Source organism: Pezoporus wallicus, unplaced genomic scaffold (genome assembly GCF_028554395.1).
Source record: "Pezoporus wallicus isolate ANWC-B61680 ecotype Strahan unplaced genomic scaffold, APGP_CSIRO_Pwel_v1 contig_3710, whole genome shotgun sequence".
NCBI lineage: Eukaryota > Metazoa > Chordata > Aves > Psittaciformes > Psittacidae > Pezoporus > Pezoporus wallicus.
Genome location: NW_026640315.1, coordinates 2,577,371 through 2,595,891, shown reverse-complemented (window position 1 = coordinate 2,595,891; position 18,521 = coordinate 2,577,371). Strand labels below are relative to the sequence as shown.

At 47.1% G+C, this 18,521-nt stretch overlaps 1 long non-coding RNA gene across 1 annotated transcript in view; it reads left to right on the top strand.

Moving 5' to 3' along the window:
- The window catches only part of LOC130604262 (uncharacterized), a 45,658-nt gene extending 43,920 nt beyond the window's left edge, over positions 1-1,738 (top strand). Inside the window, exon 2 of the long non-coding RNA XR_008973423.1 lies at positions 1,648-1,738. This is a non-coding gene — a long non-coding RNA (uncharacterized LOC130604262). The remainder of the gene's footprint in view (positions 1-1,647) is intronic.
- The last annotated feature ends 16,783 nt before the right edge of the window (positions 1,739-18,521 follow it).

Sequence of the window (18,521 nt, the reverse complement as noted above, 5' to 3'; positions counted from 1 at the left end):
GCAGAGCTGGAAGCTGGCTTCGGACACCTGTTAGCTTCAGGAAATAACCATGTAGAAACTATAATTTCTTAATGGGCATGTCCAACAGCATGACAAGTGCTCAGCAGCTGGCGCAGTGGAGACGGCTGTTGCTGCCGGAGGCTTTGCTGGTGTTGTGCTGTAACAAAAGGTGCCACCTCCACTTCTCTTTTAAAGGCCACACTTGGTGGATAGTGCGGAGCAGTGGGAAGAAGCAGTGGTAAAGGTCCAGGGGCTCTTGTGCCTGAGCAGCCGCCTGCTCTGTATTTCTGCTTTGTTTTGCTGCAGAGCATCTCCCCAGAGCATTGTCAGGCTCCACGTGTCTCATTAGATACAGCAGACCTGCACAGCTCCCTTGTGCTGGGAATCTCCTGACACTTGCTGCAGGGCTGAGTCCCTTTGGAGCTTTGCCCTGGAGTAGCTGTAGTGGAGCCCCGGCAGCACAAAGGGGGAAGCAGAATATCCACGTTGTTTTTAATTCTCAGTGAAAAGCCTTTAGAAAATTCCTGTCAGTCTCAGTTGTGAAATCTGACGTACAGCCTAAAAATAGCATTTTGGTGAGAGCTGAGAGCATCTACAATGAATTGACGGGAGGAACAGAAGTTGGCAAATCCACACAGCTCAACATTTCCAAAACTAATTTTCCACATCAAGTGTCCTTTTCCTTTTCCCTGTGCTGTTTAAACAGGAATGTAAAAAGAAACTGTTAAGGAAACCCACACATGTAATTGTTAGGGGAGGAAAAAAGTTTTGTGGCTGAGAAACAGGAGAAGAGCCAGATGATCCTGCTCCTTCTCCTGCCACAGACTTACGTGACCTTGGCAAGCGGCATTTCCCAGATCGTTGACTAATGTTGGCTGGTTGTTGCTTGGACACTCGGTGTGGGACAGCTCGGGTGGGTGTTTGCAGAAGTGTTGAGCAGCCAGATTTCCACTAGGTTGCTCCAAATCAGAAGATTCATTTTTCAACTCTGCTCCTCAACTTTCCATTCCTGTATCTAACGTGATGAAAGTCACTTCCTCCGAGAAGGGAGGGACCAGGAGCTGGGACTGCAGTCAGGCACTGGCCATGGAGCTGTGATCTTTCATACCAGCTGGGCATCTGTCCTTGTTGCCCCGTATTTCCTCATCTGTAGGATATTCATTCCTGAAGAGTCAACAGCGAGTTCCTGCCTTAAAGGAACCTCTGTGCCCAGAGGAGTGGGGAATAATGAGGCTCCTGGCCTGTACAGTCCCCTTGTGATACTCCTATTTCTTGAGTTCTGTTTCTCAAGTGCTGTTTGCTGTCTGGTGTTTGTATCTAGTTTCTACACGAGTAGATGGAGCCCAATGCGGAACAACAAGGATATCTCTGCTTGGTAAAGACAAGCAATACAGGCAGCGCTCCCTCGACGGGCAAAGAAGAGGTTGTTTGTATCCTGCACTTTCCCAAATTACGAGGAAAGACTTTGAAGTACAAAAATAGTTGCTGTATTATGCACATATTGTAGGATGTTTACCACTGGAGACTAATGCCTAAACAATGAATTTCCAAGGCACTCCAAATGTGATCCAGCTTTATTCTAAACAGTCATGAAAAAAAGTCCTGATTACAACAAATGAAACGCTGCTATTTGTTTTCTTTTCACAGTTGGAGATTCTGTACACACAGAGAAGTTGCTTTGGGGTCTGAAAGTGTTTATCCTGCCAAAAATAAATGCTCTAAAAATGATCAGTTAGCATTCCCTGCATCCCTGCATATTTATTTACCATGAAGAATCTGCTTACAGAGCTTATATTGTATTTTCTTTACATTTTGACTTCAGTGAAACAACCCGAGCGTGCTTCTTCACCAACACCCATTTCTGCTCAGAGTCGTAAAACTGTTTGGTAACTATTTTCTGTGGGCTGTGGTTAATCTCCAGGCAAGTTTATTTAGCAACCAAAGGTGATTCTAAGAGCCAGATTTTCAAAGCAGCCTTCTAAATACAGCACAGTGTTTGAAATGGCTTCTGTTTGGATGTGCGGGGGGTTGGGGACTTGCAGGTTTTCATGAATACAGATGGGTTTGTATCCAGTCAATTTAGAAATAAGAGTATTAGGCTGTTGAACAGCATCCACATCACAAGAGCAGTGTGTGTATCCGAACAGCCCATTCCCAGGAAACTGCAGGGTTACTGGGGGAGGCTTCAAATTCGGGATGTTTTCAGCCCCACCCGTGGTTTCTCCTCTCCTACAAATACTAGTTTATTTGTGGATTTGCATATTTACAGAGAACCTTTGCTGTTGTGTTTGAATGAATTGAGCTTCCTGTGAAGTTTTATCACCACTTTACAGGGAGGGAAACTGGGAAAGAGAAGTGACTTACCTGAGGTCTGGGGGGCTTTGGGAAATGCACAGCTCGTCCTTGGGAGATGCTGGCTTTTACTTGTGACCATCTTCACTCCCTGTGGCTGTGCCAGCTCTGGGGAGTGCGGTGGGCTATTGACCCTATTGCTCTGGGGTTAATGGTGGTCTCTTGGGGAAGTTTCTGCAGTTCCTCCCTCCATCTCTCCAAATGTTAAAGGCTTGTCTGCCTGTTCCCTTTCAGACCTGTAGAAACCACTCCATGAATTGCTAATGTGCAGTGGGAGGAAAAAGCCTCCAGAAGCCTTGCAAGTGCAAGATCACAAAGCATTTAGAAAAACAGAAAGCAGTCTCCCCTTCGGCAAGGGGCTTGGAAACCTGGCTGTCTGCCTAAGGCTTGTTTGGTGTTGGGAATCCTTTCCCATCTAACTCAGCGGAGCAGGAAGATCAGAGGACAGGAGCTTCCTCATAGGGGGCAGAGGACACTGCAGATACTGCATCCTGGAGGTGAGAGATGGGAGCAGCCCAGACATTCTCTTCTGCCGTGCAGCAGATTATGGTCTCTCGGTGTGGGCTATAGCCTCATGCATGCCTGTCTGGGCTAGCATCTGTGCTCAGTGGCACGCCGGAGCTCTCCCCTCGATCAGTGGGAGATGGTTTTGCCATGAAGTGTAATACTCTCGCTGCTGCTCACTGTTCCCCTGTGTGCAAGCTCCTACCCTTCTATGCCTGTGGGTGAGGCTACCCCGAATGACAGTACAGGTACTGTGGGGTCATACCATGCATTTAGCATTTGTTCTGGTGCTGCTAACCTGCTCACAGAGCTGAGGAGCAGTCACTCTGCCCACGTGTGAGATGGAGCTGTCTGACTAGGAGTCTCTGTGGCTGGGTAGCACATGCTCTTCCCCCAGGCAGCAGAAGCTTTCTGCTGATGCTGATGTCTCCTCGCTGGAGCTCCTCGCTGGAGCTGCTACTGTGGGTTTTTCTTAAAGTAATTTGGAAACAGTTGGATAACTTTCAACCCACTTTCCATAAAGCAATAAGAACTCTTACTTCTCTTCTGATTGCAGGAGAATACAGATTGCATCCCTTAGTAAGAGAGAGAGATGGGGATATTTCGTCTCTTGCTAGCTTGGTGCTAGGCCATGAGATGTCAGAAACCATCCAAACTGCTGCTGTGAGGGCCAGGATACATGGAGAACAACCTGATTTCCCCTCTGTCCAGGCTGTACAGATACTGCTATTCAGAGGGATGTGAATCAGAGATCAGAGTGTGTTGTGCCGCTGGCTGTACAGCCTGTCGTTAGTTATGTTTAATTGTGATGGTCTAGCACGTGCTAGCTCTGGCATTACCTTGTTGGTTTAGAGTGGAGGGCACAAGGACAGTGAGGCAACTGTGGAGACAGGGGAAGGAGTATAGCTTTTGCAGTGGGATTCATGTGAGCAGCTTTGCTGAAGACCACCAGAGACCTTGGTACCAGTGGCTGAGAAGAGCAGGTTGTCAGAAGCAGCATTTCAGAGACCCTGCTCCTTAAAATGGTGTTTAAAATGTGCATGAGAAATGAGCACCAATGATGTCAGAATAGAAAAATAGATGGCAACGCTCCCCAAAGTAGCAGCTGCCCTGTCCTGCTGTGGCTTGCCTGCCTCCCTGCAACAGAGCCTCTTAACCCCTATGGCTGTCAGTCAGGAATGAGCTGTTGGGAGGGTGGAGGCACTGTGACCCTGAGCAGGACCAAGGAGAGGTCTGACCTTGCACAATCCCTGTAGTTACTACTGCCAGTGTGTGCCCACATGTGTTGTGGATGTCGGTGCTCAGCAGTGTTGCATTTTGCCTTTGAATGCTGCAGCACATTCGCATTCCTCTGAGGACATCATAGCCTGTGCCACAACAAACTTTAAGGGCACTTTAATTTGCCTTACTTCCAAAGGGTTTGGCATCTTCCCAGCTGAGCAAGTTCATCTCTGTTGCTGTGACTCTCTAGCATGAAGACAAGGGTCTCCCTTTACACATGCAGGGCATGCTGGTTAGTGGCTGTTAAATACATTAATACATTTTATTAGCTTGTCCATCTCAATGGGTGTATGTTATTAAGCCAGTGTCATTGTAGCCACTGTTCAATATAGATGACATGGTCAACCATAAAGGTGAGGAAAAGCTCTCTGTGCTTGCAGTGAACACCAGTCTAGCAGCTAAACTCTTTACTGTGCCATTGTCAGATGTCCCTGTCCCTGTGGGATGTGGAAGGATGTAGTGCAATAAAGTGTTTCTGTTATCATGGCACTGACTGAGTGGAGCACATCTAAATAGAAGTCACTTGTCACTTAACATGAGTGACAGTTGCTATGTCATAGCTCGCACAGATAACTGGTATTGGAGTGTTTAGCAGTTCTCCTGACCCAGTTGTTTTCCAGGCTCGCTGGAGACCACAGCTCCATGTGTTACACATGGCTTGGCATGAGCTGTGACTCCATTAAGGGTGCCCTTGTCTGTTGTCACTGTAACTTGTCTTCTGACAGCTTGTGTCTGAATTGGTGACTTGGTACAAATGGTCTCACATGCAACAGCCGTTTCACCTCCTGCAGCAGGGATGTTTGTTGCAGTTTGGATGCCATTACAGTTCCGTGACCTCAGGAGACGGCTCTGCATTCACACTGCCAGGCTGGGAATAGTTGGCATTGAGCAGAAATTGCTATTGTGTCAAGGATTTGGCCTGGCTCCCTACATGATGGGAAATAGGCGCAGAGCCCAGGCAGAATAATGCAGTTGGTTTCTTTCTGATTTTTACCTGCCAAATCCAGAGCAGAATAAGCAGTTATGGCTGATGTCATTCTTTTTTAGGTTCTTATTTATTTTTACAGGCATCTGACTGGCTAGATTAGTGAGATCTAAACTCATCCTCCATAACTCTGTGCAAATACCTAACATGACTATTTTGACATTTCAGGTTCAGGGAATAAAGCTCGGCCTGACCTGCTTGCCTTATAAAATGCCTGTGGTCTAATTGAAGAGCTTGTAACTTTTAAATAAGCAGTTGAGATTTTTCTGTTTCCACTGCAAAGCAGCTTTTTCCAGCTTTTTCCTCTATTCAGCTAAAATGAACAACACAAATGCATCCAGAACTTGCTTTTAATGTGGTCTTGGCACCACTGCACACTAGGTTCAGTAATGAAGGCAGGGCAAAGTAATCCACATCCCATTTTGTAATAAAAGAAGGATTTCCCAGTGCTGGAAATACAATGAATTTCCCATGTATCGATATGCTTCTGAGCTCACATGTATTCTGGGTGACATCTTGCCATTTCTCAGGATAAGAAATACTCTGTGCTCCAGCCACAGAAGTAAAATTGAACAGCATTTGCTCCCTCCCTCAGCCTCTTCCCTTCATCCTCAGCAGCAGAGCTCATCTGTGCCCTCCTCCAGCACAGCAAATGTGCTTCAGCTGACGAGCAAAAAGCCTGGTTATTTTGGCATGGAAAGCTCTGTTTCAAGGCAAGGCTGCCTGTACAGGACTCTTTCCCTGCTGGCCCCCAGCCTTCCAAGGAAAACAGCACCGCTGGGCTTACGTGCTCCTTTGGGTTGCAGTGGCACCGGGGCGGCAGGCGGAGCTGAATGAGACTGGATCAGTCCCTTTGGTGTTTTGGAGCCCTAGAGACCAGATCCTGAAAGGAGATCCTTGATGAGAAACCTCTGAGCTCATGCAGATCAGTTTGCAGGTCTGAGCCTTGAGAACCACAGTAATTAATAACAACTTGGCAAGACTGTCCTGGATTTCAATAGGAGTTTTGCACTAGCGCAGGATGAGAATACAGCATTAAAATAAGGCAGACAGTTCACAGCAGGCTGAGGAGGGAGGCCAAGATCAACAGGATAAAACTCTCCTTTTACAAAAACTGCCCTAAACCTTTTTGTCCACACACAGGGCCTTAATTCAAGGCTCGTTGAAGTCAATGGGGAAAAAACCTCATTAATTTCAATGGGTTTGAATCAGTTTGAACCCCAGTTCTGGCCAGAACGCAAGTATTTATAAACTAGCCACGGATGGGTTTAAGCTGGAAACCAGAGGACATTCTCCAAGTATGGAGCAGAGAGGTTCTGGAGCCACCTTCAGCAAAAGGGGAGATGGCAGAAATGTCTTAATAATTAGTTAGATGGAGCTTGATAGAGGAGATAAGGTAATGCAGAGGGTGAGTGACAGCAGAGAAGAGGTCTCTGGTCCCTTCCCACCCAGTAGCCCCGCACTGGCCTGTCACATTCCTTCTTTTCCTGTAAGTGCTGTGCAGAAAACCCTATTTTAGGCAATTGCTGTGTTATGCTTCCAGCATAGCTTCATTTCAAGGAGATGGTATTTCTCCAAATTACTGAGTAGTGGGGGGATATTCTGTGACAACTGCTGCTGAGGGGTTTCACACAAGCACCACGTTGTCTGGTATTCCATCTAATGTGCATTTCTTGTTATCGTACTGATGACATGTGATTTCTAGTCATGCTACTCTTTGTTACAGAACAAATGCCTAAAATATCTTTTTCTTAAGCCACTTAGCTGAGCTCTTGTTCCCTCCCCAACATGTGCTCTTCTTCCTGAAAGCCACAGTGGCATGAGTTTGTAGTGGTTGAGCTTCTGTGTTTGGTGTTTCTCAGAGTTTGTGACTGCCTTGCAAATGGCTTTAATGTGGCTGGGCTGGCACCCTCAATGCTTTCCCCCATTGTCGTCTTCTTCCTCAAAGTTTCTGCTTCTTTGCTGTGTTTTACTTCACTCTTGAAGTAGGGGTATGTCTGTGTACTACCATGAAGCTGGATAAGGATTCACTGTGGGCTCTGCAGAGCACCACGGCATGCCAGATTGACAAACCCTCCACCTCCATCCTTGCAAAGGATGCTCAGTTCTTGCATCTGAAATGGGTGCAGTTTGCAGCCAGTGTATTATTTGAAAGCATCTAAAGTATAGAACATCCATTTCCTAAATGTTAACACAGTTACTAGAAAACACATAATTAGATATATTTAGGAGGTGTGTGTTGTTGAACGTTATCATGAGGCTGTAGCTGTTCTCTGTTCAGAGTTCCCTCTGCTGTGTAGTGCTGTCGCTTAACTGGCTTGTGTAAAAATGTAGTATTAGGCCTTTAATATTCAATAAAATATATGTGACTCAAGTAGCATCCAATCCTCACTACTGAAATGAATCAGACTCTAAATAAAATTAAACCTACTTATTGGCTATTGAAGTTAGCCCACTTTAATGGAAGAATGGTAAATTGCCGACTCTAAACATGCCACAGGACTGAACAGAGCTTTGATCCAGGCTTGATTTGTCTTAAAATCCCTTACAGAACAAAATTACTTTGTACTGTCAGATACTTAACTTTTCTTTTATCTGACACTACAAAATATAACCAGTGAATTTCCAGTCTCTCTCTCCTTACAAAGCATAACCCATGTTTAAGACAGTGACGGCTTTTCACACATAGTGACTAATATTAAAATAAAATGAATAAAAAAAAAAACCAAAAAAAAACCCCAAACCACAAATCAAAAAGTAACTCTGGTCCTTGGATGTAAAGTAGAAAATTATCTCAGAGTTAAACCAGATCATGTTCATTCTTGCTCATCTTTCCTTAATCTGGAGCGGAGCGTTGCCAGCAGCTGATGAGCTTTTAAAGCAAGATTGTTAAAACGTTCTGGTACGGAATTTAGCAAAATCAATAACCCTGCCTAAAAAGTTAATTTGTATGAATAAGATTTTGATGCTGATGACATGGCAAAAAAAAAACACCTTATCTTGCCTAATTTAATCATTGCTTCGGTCACATGGAGAGCCACGTTGGGATCAGATACAGACCAGCATAACCCTGGAAGAATCACAGCCAGTAGTGTTAATCTGGGTTTGCACCAAAGTAAATCAGAGCAGAATCTGTCTCTCCCCCCTTTTATTTTTTCCAAAACCCAAACAGAAATGTGAGTGCTCTGAAGCACGTTCATGATACAGATTTGTTTTTCTTAACAACTGTGAAACGAACTGGCTTAGAGCTTGTGCCAAATTGGGCTGAACTCCTGCCAAGTCTAGTGTGCTGATTTGTATGGCAACATTGGCAGCCGAAGCGAAGGTTTACATTGACTGCTGCGTTACACATTTATACAAGAGCGGGGAAGTGGTTCCAAATTACCTCCTGTTCTGCTGTGTGACCACAGCCACTCCGAGGGAACAGTCATCTTTTAATGAGCTCCTAATGAAATGCTTGAGCTGAGATTTAAAAGCCATTTATGGGACATACGGTGTACTGCGGCCCTTTATCAACGCTACTGTGAGCGGGACACGTCAGAGACCGTTTTGGTGGTGGGAATTAAGCTATTTGTTTTATGGATAAGTATAGTCCCAGCTATTTCCTGCGCATTCCAGGGATGGAGAAGTTGCCTTGCCAATTCGCTCTTGACATATTTACAGACAGAGAAGCCACCTTTGGACTAGTTTTAGCAAACATTGTGTTCCATTATGAAAACGTTCCCAAGGCTGAGGGTGAAGAGTCTGGCCCAGAATATCTCCAGCCCCAGACACTGTGGGCCAGTGTCTGATCTCAGCCATGCTGGGGAACGTCTGAAGTAATTCCATTAACTTTTTAGCATGTGTTGTGGACAAGCAGTAGAGCAGCTGAGGTTAGAGCCTGACCTTCAGTCTTCAATAGGTCTAAAGTGGACTAAATTGCTGAATTTTGATTTTGTCTATTTTCTAAGCAGGAAATAGCTCGACCAAGTCCTTTTATGGATTCTGCTCTCTCAACAGTGAGAGTCTGGAAACTGCAAGGACATCCACATTCCACTGTTAATGATGCATTTGCAGATTGGAGGGAGATTGCTGTAGTGGAGCCATGAACAGTGAACAGAATGGATGCTGTTGATGGGACTAAAGCTCATGCATTGCACTGAGCAGAGCTGGCCTGCTAAGTTTGGGCTTAATTTAGGTAAAATCACGCTTAGCAAGAGAAAGTAAGGAAGTACAAATTGGACAGAGAGCTATGTTTTGATAGGGTCCTGGAAGGTGATGGGAAAATTCCTACTGGCCTTCAGTGAGCCTTAAGTGAGGCCGTTGTTCCTGCATGGACCTGTGTCTGGTAGAGCAGATGAGAGGAACAGAACCTCTCTGGGAACACGGTTACACTGGTATCACAGTCTGGCCACGCCAGTTTGTGAATGGAGGGTTTTTCAGTTTGCTACCAAAAGGTGTTTGCATTTGAGCCAAGACAGTGTCTGCTACATGGTGTTCCAGAGTAAAATTGTCATGGCCAAGTTCTAATCTCTTGGAAGAAGGCTGTGTAAGAGAGGTGCTAAACTGCTCACATGGGCCTAAATACAGACTATGTTGCTTTACTGAAATAGAACATGGAGAGGTTTTATTAAACATAGTCGTGAGTAGGCAGTGCAGGTGTTACAACGATGTGGTGTTTAGGTTGCGTTTTGCAACAGGTAGATTTCCTGGCACTGGAGCTTGACAGCCTGGATTGCAGAATTCCAAAGGTTCTGCCTGCTCTAACATGTCCATGACCACTGCTGGAATCACAGAATGGTTTGGGTTGGAAGGGACCTTAAGGTGATCTAGTTCCAACCCCCTGCCACAGGCAGGGACACCTTCCACTAGAGCAGGTTGCTTCAAGCCTCTGGGTCCAACCTGGCCTTGAACACTACTGGGGATGGGGCAGCCACAGCTTCTCTGAGCACCCTGGCCAGTGTCTCAGTAGCCTGATGTCTGTAGTCCCGTTAGCACTGTGATAAGCTTTGCTGAAACACATCTCCTGAAATTGCTGGATCTTTGCCACTGGCTTTGTGACAAGCCAGAATGGGTCCGGAATTAGGTTATCCTGGAAAAGGAAGAGTTTTTAAACAGACCTCAGCCAAAGCCGGTGGAAACTGTGGACTTTGTTGTGGCTTGGGTGAAACCTTTTCGCAGAGTAACGCTGGCAAGAATGTCCTCAGTGCGCATGGACTAGGTGTCTTCTGCAGGGTTTGTTATCTTCCATCATTGGTGCTCAGGGATGGGATTCTGAAGCATCTTCTGGCCTTGTTGGAACACACCAACAGTATGGGTAGTGCTTGGAGGCAGAGGAGCTGCTTGCTGGGTCCCAGTGCCAGGATGGAGCTGCTTGGCTCCCCAGGAGGAGGCAGGGGCAGCCCAACCTGCCCTGTCAAATGGTGTCCTGCCTGCAGCCCTCAGCTTTGAAACCAGGAAGCAATGGGATATTGCCAGCCCTGGGAATGGCTTGTGGTCTAGGTGGTCAGAGCTGGCTTCCTTCTAACACCGAGTGCTAGGTGGGAGGGTTGTGTTCCCGTAGGTCAGAGACGGGAACAGATGTGGAACAAATGGACTTCAGTTAAGTGCTGAATGCATCAGCCCCCTATAAGGAGATTTTTAGTAACAGACATTTTGATCCCAGTGGGTCTGTGCTGTCACCTGATGGAGCAAAATATTTGAAATGCAGCAAAACACCTAATTGTGGGATAGGAAACATGGGAACGAATTCATGACAACTTGTGGTTGCAATGAATGGCAACCTGCATATCATCACCTAAGTGCATTGCACGGGGATTCCTCAGAGATCTTGAGCCTCTTGTTCCTCCAGCTTATGGGTGACCTTCTCAAGCTCTATAGTATCATCTGGCTGGCTTCTGGAAGTTGGTAAGTGAAAAGCAGGAAGGCTGGAGATGTGACTCAGGTCATGAGTCAAAGAATCCTTGGGGTTTTTAATTAAATCTCTTCTTCTTTAAGGCTGACAATTCATCTGAGAACTTGACATTTATTTGTGAATGCATTCCAGATTTGCACACTGCACATCAAAACCCAGGACAAGCCTAGGGAAGGGTGAGGTACCGTGGCTAGATACTGTATCTGACTTGCCCTCCTGCCTGCAAGTGAAATTCTTTCCATCTGAATCCTCGTGAGGTGAATCTGGGTGAAACGGAGCCCTTGGCAGGAGATGGTCTTGTCCCTGCTCCGGCCCCTGAGTCACGGAGAAGGTTCACTTTGTTTTCATCCTCTTCTGCCTCCTCTCTGGCATCCCGTCTGCCTCTGAGGGTGGTGCCTTCCCATCTCCTGTTCTCACCAGGGTGGGGAACTTGTCATCTTGCCTGCCTGCTTTTTCTTTCCACTTGTGCTGTTGGAACAGGCCTCTGGGGTTAAGCAGGACTCCTCTCCTTCCCAGGTGGCCCAGAGCCACAGTGTGTCCTGACACAACTCCTCTGCTTCCCAAAGGTGTCTCTGTGATGTTCTCGGGGACAGCAGGGCACGGAGGCAGTCCCCGCTCACAGCTTCCTGGAGCTCCCACTCCACAGGCTCAGTGTCCTACATCATGCAGGTACAACAGTGGCATCTCGGGGCAGAGCTTCTAACTAAAGTGTTGCTGATGCATAAGCAGAAAGCAGGGATGACTGTCTTCTCCCCAGGGCTGCGCTGACTCTGCGAGCTAACAGGAGTGGCAAGCAGTAAATTCATCCATGTGGTTACTGCATGGAGAGGCTTTGAGCCCTGCATTCATGTGGTGATCAGGTCTAGTGAGTAAGTAGGCAGTGTTTAAAGATGGCAATCACTTTGATGGCCTTATCTACTCTTTGAAGCCAAGGAGCCCCTCCCTGCCCTGTACACATGTGATAAGCACCATCAGATTCTGTGTATCTTCTCAGCAAAACTAAGGGGCTGAGTTGACTCAGCTGGGATGGAGCCTGTGGCTCTGGGTGTGGGAGTACTGTGTTTTTCCCACATACATGCCGAGTGGCACAGGGTGACAGGGCTGGCATCCGTGCCAGGGGCTGCCCAGCACACACAGGCTGAGATAAATGCCCAAAGAGTTGGCATCTTCCCCTCACGGCTGCTGCTGCCCCTTCCTGGCAGTGCAAAAACTGATGCCAGGTCTCAGTGATCTCCATTCAGACCCAGAAGTGGTCAGTAAATCAGGAGCATGTTTGATCAGGATGGCTCCAGGTATCACACATGGCTTTCAGGAGCCCACCACTGTGGTAGGGCTCAGGGCTGCCAGAACTAGCCCGGATAACTCAGCATTGATCCATTGCTCATGGTGTTCCTGTGGGGAAGAGATCCAGAGGTGGGCTGCACGCAGGCAGACAGAGACATCAGGGGCTACAAAGCAAAGTTACTTACAAAACAATTGAATATTTTTCCTCCCTCCCCCTTACATTTTTAACAAGCTTCTCTAACTACTAAAAGCTTCATCCTAGAGAAAATGCATAAATGTCTGACAGTCAGATGTACACGTCCACTACATTGTTTAATAACAGTGTCCTGATAACAGCAGATATCTTTTTCTGACCCAAAGAATGTACATTCCACCTTGAGGCAAAAAAGATGATGGAGGGGTGTGGGGGGAAAGGTTTTAAGGTTTTGTGATTGTAAATGCTGATTTGAAGCCAAAGGATTTTGTGTCAGAAGTTTCTCAGATCCCTACAGTAAGTGCAAGCAACACATAGAAGATCTGAACTCAAATAGCTCCCAGTGTTGAAATTCAACCCATTTCAGGTCAAGAAGCCAGTGGGGAAATGTTGTCTTTGTCAGAAGACAGTTGAAGCCAGTTTAGAGCAGATACAGAAAATGACTTGAAGCTGCAAAGTGGAGCTGTCAGAAGCGCGATTCACTTCCCAGGCTCAAATGCAATTAGGGCCTGATTCAGCTCTTAGAAAAATTGCTGGAGGCGCTTCCATCGATTTCCGTGGGTGCTGAGTCACCAGCAGCTGCTGAGTCACCAGCCTCGGGTGCCAGTCAGGACTGTCAGAGCCCTGCTTTGAAGGCAGCTCTGATTCAGCTGGGGATATAAGCTTATTTTGCTGTACAGTATAGTACCGGTTGGTGTTCTCACCTTCCCTGCAGCACCGCTGTGCATAACAGAATTGCCTGACAACTGAAGTGAATATATCTTAAAAATAGCTTCTGAAATGACAACTGCTTTTTGTCCCTAAAATCTGTAGGAATTTTACAGTGTTTCCTCTTTGGCTTCCTCTCCTACTTTCTGTGGCAAAAACGGGAAAAGAAAGTAAAAGGAAAAATGTGGCTTCATAAGAACTAGAAGTGACCTTATTGCCAGTTGCTTTTATCAATACATAATCAAGTATTTCAGGAACCTGAAATTTACAATATTTTACACACGATGAAATAAAAGGAAATGAATTGTGCATAGGAAAGACATTCCTATGAACATGAGTCCGTCAACAGCAGCTGTTCTGTGGAGGCTAATGCAGGTGGCGTCAAAATAAGGAGAGGTCTGAAGCACCCCTGTGTGGTACCCGCAGTGGCCATACCCGGGTGGGTGAAGCAGTGTGAAATGTTAAGAAGTGGGAATCATTTTGTCTGGGGTTGGGTGACAGCACAGGGTGAAGAGCAGTACAGAGCAACGGCTCAGGTTTTGTCTGCTTTAATGACTCTTCTGTGAGTCAGGGCTTTGCTGTGCTTCCTCCTTATCCCTGTCAAAGCTTTCGGGGTATCTTTGAGCTGGTTGCTGGCTGAGGTGCTGTGAAGAGTGTGATGGTGGCTTTCCAGAGGTGGACAGTGCCAGGAGAGCTCTCAGACTCCTTCCCTCTTCCCCCAAGCTGCTCCGCTTCCCCTGTGGCTGCTCTCTGAAGCTCTGGGGGATATAGTGAGGCTTCCATGATGATCCTTATCTCCCAGTCCTGTGCTTGTGCTTTGTCCCTACCGAGCTTTGATGGTGGCTAAAAAGCAGGCAGCCCCTGCCCCAGCTGGGTGCCAGAGGCAGACAGAGCATACTTCTCTTCTTCTCTACCTCCCAATAAATGCACAAAGTTCATAGCACTTCTAAGGCCTTCCCTTTACCTGTTAAACTTCGTCAGCCAGGAGCCGGACATCTCGTGGTGGGGCAGGTTAGGGACAGGCTCACAGTCACTTCCAGTCTCTGGTCGGAAGCTCCTAACCGCAGGGCAGCTCTGGAGGACCAGCCTCTGTGTGGTCAGTCGTAGAGGAAGTGCCAAGGAAAACAAATAGTACTTGAGGTTAAAAAGCTCAGAGTGTTAGTATCACAAAACCCAATCTCTGCATCTGCTTCTGCCCTTCCAGAATCATGACAGAGCGCAGCAAGTACCAGGAGGTCATGGAGATAGGTGGGACGTAGCTGATGCAATGCCATGTCTGGTGGAGAAGGCGCCAAGGGGACGTGCTTCCCTTCCCCTTTGCTTGTGCTGCTCCAGACAAAGTTGCTCAACAGCCTACTGACAATGAAAGAATTTTACTAGTAAAACCAATGGACCAGGACCCGGAGCAGCCAGGGTTGGGTGTTGGTATTAGATGGATGGTAGCACATGCTGTGAATGGTATAGTCTTGGGTCCCTATGGCAGACATGGCAAGAGGCCCTGCTGCCTATGGTAAGAGATGTGTGATATGTACACAGGCAGGAGGAAGCAGAAGGAAACGTTGGCAATCACAAGATCAAGCAATTACTGGGGCTGACAATAAGCTCAGTTTGAATTGCAAAGATGTATCTCATGTTCACCTACAAGGGCATGAAGTACATACACATGTCAGGGCTGGCTAGCAAGGGGCTGGGACTGAGCTGCAGATATGCCTCCCTTGAAGGAGTGGAAGGGGGGCATAAAAACATGTTTACACTCTCTGCTCTGGTACTTCTGGGTACTTGATGGTATTTTCAGTTGCTGTGGTACTTGTAGGTGTGAATGACAGATTCCACATGAAATCTGGGACCTTTTCCAAACGACGACATCAGCCCAGGTGCAGACAGTGCCGCACAGCTGGAACATGCAGTAGTTGGTGATAGTAGATTTTGATCTGTAACTCCTCACTTTGTCCTTTTCCACCTGTAGCACTTGTGCAGCTCATCCCTGGCATGCCCCGGGTTCTGGTATTCACAAGTACATACACTGATCTTACCTGGAAATCACACCTTAACATCTGATGTGTTTTATCTCCATTCAGCTGATGCCTATCTTGTAATAAAATTTCCCATGGCTTATCAGCACTTGACAATTAGATGCTTGACATCCCACTTAATGCAAAACAGATTACATCCTGGGAATTAACAAAACAATCGAATGCTTTAAGGGGTAATGGAAGATTTTATATAGAGGTGTATATGTGTGTTTTTGTATCTGTATATATGTTTAGACATCCACACACATGCATGCCTAGTTGTGAAACCTGGAGATGCTGATCAACCTTCACTGTGTGATTGGCTTTCATGACTAGTTCCTGTGGCTTTTCTATATTCGTGACACCTTTTTTTTTGGTAGAAACTGTGTTGTCTGCTGGAAATGCAGCGGGAGGAACTACTGGAGGTGTGATGAGAGGCTGGAGGGTGGCGGGGGGTCCCCGCCCCGGCGGTCCTCATCCCGGGGGTCCCCATCCCGGGGCTGAGCTCTCCCACCGTGCTCAGCCGGCAGCTTTGCTCCCTCTTGTGGCAAACCAGCTTGGTCTCTTCCCAAGCAGGAGATGGCTTCTCCCACCCGACACGTGTCGGTGGAAGTGGTCAGTGATGGAGGGTGCAGGAGAGGGCAGGCTGCAGGGATGATCAGCATGGCCAGCCCCACGCCAGGGCTGTGGGTCCAGGCCCAAGTGCTGATCCTGGGCCAACCATGGCAGAGCCTTTGCCCACTGAGTTTAGATACAGCTGTTCGTGGTCGTTTTAACCCCAGTTCTTGTACATTGCTGAGGCGGAGCAGTTGGGAATAGCTGTGCTTCTGGAGAAAGCTGGGGAGTCATCTCCTTCCCGCTGCCAGGATTTCTCTGAGCAGAGTGTTTTGCATGTGTTCTCCAGTCCTGCCATCAGATCATAAAATCCTAGATTGGTTTGGGTTGGAAGAGACCTTGAAGCTCATCCAGTTCCAATCCCCTGCCATGGGCAGGGACACCTTCCACTAGAGCAGGTCGCTCCAAGCTCCATCCAGCCTGGTCTTGAGCACTGCCATAGATGGGGCAGCCACAGCTTCTCTGGGCAATCTGTGCCTGATGTCTGTACTCTTCCAGTTAGCGCTGTGATAAGCTTTGGACACTCTTACAAGGAATGGGGCCAAATCCTGGACTCAGCGATTCCAGTGTGATCTTTGCAGCTCTGTGTCTCTGAGTGACCTGCATGGGCCCGTCCTGGCCTGCCCGTGCTCTGCGTGGTGCTGTGCTTGCCTCAGCACACACAGGCCGGAGCAGAGGCAGATGCTTGCCAGGAGGAATGCTTGGGATGCCCTGTCTGTGTGGTTTGGTAAAGGTTGATCTTTTGGCTGCCTGCTCTCAAAGAGGAAGACATTTCAGTTGTAGTCTGGTCACCCTTCAATAGCTGAACAATGCAATGGGTCAGTCCAAATGCACATAGTGTTTATTCATTTAACTGGTGGTTTCTGTTACAGTGGTGCTCTGCAGAGCACAGACACACAGAAAAAAACATTCATGCCCTAAAGCATGTAAATAAATGCTAGACAGAGCACTGTTACCTCTCCTGAACTACGGGAACATCTCTGCCTGATAGAGCTTTACAAGGGTCAGTGCCATTAGCCCCATTTTACAGAGGGGGAAACTGAGGAATCAAGCTTTTATCCGTGGTTATCCAGCAGGCCAGGAATAAAAACCAGGTCCTGTGAGTCCTGGCCCTGCTCATCGAGTCCCGCATCTCAGATCAGTAAGTTGTCCTGTCTACTCTCTTCCACCACAGAGGCACCTCTGTCAAGTCACTGAGTGTTCACCAATGTTCGCAAGGCTGCTTCAGGCTGGGAAGAGGTGAGGAGCCCAGACTCATCCTGGCCTTAGCTCCACGAAACACAAGCACTCGGGGCACAAGGCAGCCTCTCATGTGCTCCGTGCTGCTGGAGAGAGTCGGGTCCTGGTGCTCCAGCTTCGTGCTGCATTTCATTTGCAGTTTTTGAAGTAGTAAGTGGAATCTTAGAGCCTGGCATTTGGCTGTGCCTGTGTGTTCCTGTGGCCAGGATGACCTTTATGAACACTAGAGTCAGAGCTATGACAGGCAGCTTACTTCTGGGACCTGGGAGGGTTTTGTAACTGCTGGAAGAGCCCAAAAGTCTTTCTTCAGACCCTGATTTTTCCTTAGCAACCAACTTTCTTCCATGATTTCTCTTCACCTTTCCCTTCCATGTAACACACAGCTGATACTTGTTCTTGAAACAATCCTTTTATTGATGCTGATGCAATCAGCAAAAATGCCGAGCAGTGGCAGAGTTCAGCCCAAGTCTATGAAATCACTCATAAATGTGCTTAACTTCACTAAAGCTCTTCTTGTGCTCAGTCTTAAGCATGTGCTTAAGACTTTTGCAAGTCCTTGGCCCTCTCACAGTCACAACTGGGTCACACTGATTACCCAAGTAATCGCAGGATGAGGAAGAGGCTCTCACTGGCATCTCCACGAAAGCATTTTCCTGAGCCTATGGTCAGTGGTCTGCTCTGATGGCAGATGAGTGCAGTTTGTGGTTGTCCAATGAAGGAACAGACCATGAAATCCCCTATTAAGCTTCTCTTAGGTATGTCTGCAAAGTGCTGAGTAGTGAGGAAAGTGCTCGGGGCATGGCTGCTGTGTGTTGTGCTGTCCTTGTCACTTGCAGTTACTTGTCTGTCTCTTGTCGGCTGTTTTCTCTAACTTGCTCAGGGTCTTACCAGGTTTCCATATTGCTCAGATGTTCAAAGAAAGAAAGAAACCAACCCCCAAAGGTAGCATCATAAGGTCATGACACAGGGCTTTTAATTTCCATCTTTATTGGGGGTTTGCTGTCTCTGCTTTAGAGTGTGCTCAAGATATTTGCACTTTGTCTTGAAACCATAAGAGCTAAGATACCACATTCTTTTGCAGTGGATATAAGATGCTTGCCCAATGGATTAATTTGAGACATAAAACCAGAATTATATATTCTGTTACTGCCATGTACTAAAGTCCTACAGAAACCGTGGTTAACGTGTGAGTTGCTAAATGACTGAGAAGCACATAGATCCATGTGTTAAAACTGTGACTTGACACATACTGCTCACTTCAGTTGTGTGTATTCTTTGTGGTATGACTGTTCCTTGCCTGTCCTGATGGGCACCTAGCACTTGTGGTGTGGTTCTCAGCACCTGCTGAAAGCAAATAATGATAATTAGTCCTAATAGCTGCTGTGTTTCACACCTCTCCTAGCTAGCCAAGACAGATCCCACGGAGATGTCACCAAAGCAAATACTTAATGCCAA